Raw genomic sequence first — 3,426 nt, 5'->3', positions numbered from 1 at the left:
CGCAGGCACCGCCATTTTTAGCGCTGTAACGCTGGAAACGTATTCCAGCTACAAAACCCGAGACCGCCACAAGCGCAAAACGCAATTTTAGTAACCCGGCCGCCCGCACCTTGAACTACATACTGCCAACACAGCTAAACCCAAGCACTGTCTCGACGCGGGTGAAGCCCACGTTTTCAGCACTTATACAAGCAGGTACACCACAAGACCGACCCCGACCGTGCAACTAAAAGCACGAAACTTGGCAAACTGCACACAAAGTCGCACGGCTCTGATCTTACACCTCAAGAAAAATCAGGGGAAAGCGCGAATGCAGTCCTCCACTACCGACAAATTATGCAGTCGAGTTTCCCACATTTGGGGAAATCGCAGGGGTCAGCACATCCAGAGTGCAATGGATAAGCCTCGCCCTGGGAAAACCACCTTCGTGATCATGGTATCTCCCCTGCCAGGTAAGTATTTCCTAAATCTTATGTAGGACAAAAACTTCAGTTGCAGGTACACAGATAACAGCCTGAGTGTGTTAATTTGGCTAAAAGACAGATGTTGATGTTATAAAAACACATAAATGGAGAACATCACTTACAACAGTGGTTTGCAAACTTGTGTTTTCAATTTCTTTTTTTTATTATTATTATTTTTATTTATTTTTGGCTGCATTGGGCCATCGTTGCCGTACGCGGGCTTTCTCTAGTAGCAGAGAGTGGGGGCTACGCTTCGTTGTGGGGCACGGGCTTTGCATTGTGGTGGCTTCTCTTGTTGCAGAGCACAGGCTCTAGAGTGCAGGCTCAGTAGTTGTGGCTCATGGGCTTAGTTGCTCAGCGACATGTGGGATCTTCCCAGACCAGGGCTTGAACCTGTGTCCCCTGCATTAGCAGGCAGATTCTTAACCACTGTGCCACCAGGGAAGCCCCTCAAGTTATTTTTGAATGTGACTCACAGTAAGAAAAATATACTTTCTTTCATCACCAACACATGCACACAAGCAAATTTATAAAATAGTACTTTACCGTGACTACAAGTAATGCAGTATATATTCCATCCCATCTCATTCCATTCTATCCCATCCCAGTTCATGCTATGGTATAACATTCTATCACTTTTTAAAAAATACTTGTTATACACACACTGAATTGATTTCATAATACACTGTGGGCCATGATTTATAGTTTGGAAATTACTGATCGAAAGGTATCAAGGTAAAGTTTCCAGGAGAATATAAACTTTAAACTATAAATTTAGATGAAGAAAATAAGTAGACAGTAGCTAGACAGAAAACTAGGGGATGGGAGACAGTGTAGAGTTGTGTTCCAGGTGGAGACAACAGAAGGTGTGGAAGCCCAGAATTGGAAAGGAATTTGGTTAGTTCAGGCACCTGAGAGAAGGGACAGTGTAGGGGGAATATATTGGCAGAGTGGGAAAGTAATATATATGATCTATATACATATAACTCAAAGCTATGCAGACCATATTAACAATGAAATTTTTAAAGGATGCTATTGGAGGAGGGAGTAGTGTTGATTTGATCAGATTGTCTTCATAAAGAGGTCAAGGTGGAGAGAGGTGGGGAAAAATCCAAAGAGGGACCAGATTGGATATCAGAAGAATAGTTGGGAGGCTGCTATAGTGGGCTGGGTGTGAGACAGAGAATGGGCTGGGTGGTATGTAGTTTAGAATAGGCCAGTGCAGAAGAATTGGAGGAAAGTAGATGAGATAAAGATATATCTAGTAAATAAAAACAAGAGGATTTAGTGATGGATTGGCTGTGGAGAGGCAGTGAAGAATGATGGGTTAAAGACAATAGTTATAATAGTTGTTAACATTTTAGAATACTTGGGTCAGATACTTGTAAAACAATTTCTGTCTTAAATTTGGCCTTCAAACATTTTTCTGAATGTAACCTACATTAAGAAATCTATTTTCTGTTATCATATACACAGATATATTTGTAAAACAGCACCTCTCAGATTTTTGACTTATCAATTAGGCAAAGGCTAGTGCTATAAAGTAAATAAAGAATACTGGAGAAGTTTGTTTTATAGAGGGGAAATGAGGGATGATGAGTTTGGTTTGGATATCATGGACTTTAGATGTCTCTATGTCTATGTCTCTATGTCTCAGAAGAATCATTTGGGTTACAGATAAAACATATGGGAGTGATCAACACATAGGTAAAAATGAAAACCAAGGGCTCAGTGAGATCATCTGGGCAGAGAAGATAGAGTAAAAAGAAAATGAGGCTTCATTTAGAGCCTTGCACAAATCAAATATTAATGGTCAAATTGAGGAGGAACAGCTGAGAAAGGAGCCTGAAAACAGTGGCCTAAGACAGAGGAGAAAATCAGGAGAGAGTATGGTCACGTGGTCACAGAATTGAGGTGTTTTGTTTGTTTGCTTGTAAAATGATGAGTATATAAGAATGAGTCATAAACTGTACAAAATAACTCTGTAGAGTCAACTAAGGTAAAAACAATGAAAGTTTCTTTTGGACTTAGATACACGCTCAGTGGTGACCTCAAGGAGAGGTGATCTCTATGGTAGAATGTATAAGGGTTATAAATGTGTGACTTAAACAAATTCTCTTTAACCTATGATTAGGTAAAATTCACATGCTAACATGTCTTTCGGTAATGTTTCCATTTGGGGATAATTAAACGTCTAGCCAAAATTACAGCTTGGTCCACTAAGTCTGAGGTTGGAACTCTGTCAACTGTGAAGACTTACTCTTCCATCACTGCAACGACATGCAAATGAGAAGAAACACAACACAGTGAAGACAACAGTAAAATAAGGAGGGTCTTCTAACAACCCAAAGAAAGTTTACAGGAGTTGAGGAATGAGGAGGAGTTGGAGGCATGGGGAATGGAGGGATGAGGAGAGAAGCTGTCATCATACAGGATGTACATACATTTGGTCTCCCTGCTGTGCTCTTCAAGCTGGAGGGTTCTCCTTGGATGGTTATGAGAACAAAATAGAAGTTACATTTTTCTCAGTTGCCTTAGACCTGGTCCCTGAAGTTCCAGAACACAGGGAGGTTGTCAATTGTGTGATGGGACAGATTTTCAGGTTAGAGCAGATACAGGAGATAAGAAAAAGTAAAGCACTGAAGATATTAAGAATAGAAAGTCCCTGAAAGATAATTGATTGCCTATAAAGAGAAGGAGATGCTAGGTTAGTATTTGGGGTGTCTTTTTGAAATCATAGATATATTTATTTTCTTAAAGAACGGGGATACCTGTTGGTTTGCAACCTTGAGAGTTCCACAGATGAAATTCAAACTGATTTCCATAAATGAAGGGCAAGGAGGGACTGACGAAAGAGACAGAACACTCCAGATTGTAGGTGGAACTTAATAAGCAAGGGAACTTACATGCAAGGCTTGTCGTGGGCAGACAGAAGACAAGGAGACCTCTGCTTCTGACTGCC

General features: G+C 40.7%; 1 non-coding gene across 1 annotated transcript; it reads right to left on the bottom strand.

Annotated features, from left to right (window-relative positions):
- Positions 1-295: 295 nt before the first annotated feature.
- Positions 296-460, bottom strand: LOC115803821 (U1 spliceosomal RNA). Its single transcript, XR_004024609.1, has one exon. It is a non-coding gene; the product is annotated as a U1 spliceosomal RNA (small nuclear RNA).
- Between the last annotated feature and the right edge of the window lie 2,966 nt (positions 461-3,426).

This window comes from Delphinapterus leucas, chromosome 17 (genome assembly GCF_059928025.1).
Source record: "Delphinapterus leucas isolate spDelLeu-1000000601 "Yukka" chromosome 17, BTC_Dleu_Yukka2, whole genome shotgun sequence".
NCBI lineage: Eukaryota > Metazoa > Chordata > Mammalia > Artiodactyla > Monodontidae > Delphinapterus > Delphinapterus leucas.
The sequence above is the reverse complement of the archived record's forward strand: the minus strand, read 5'-3'. Positions and strand labels throughout refer to the sequence as shown.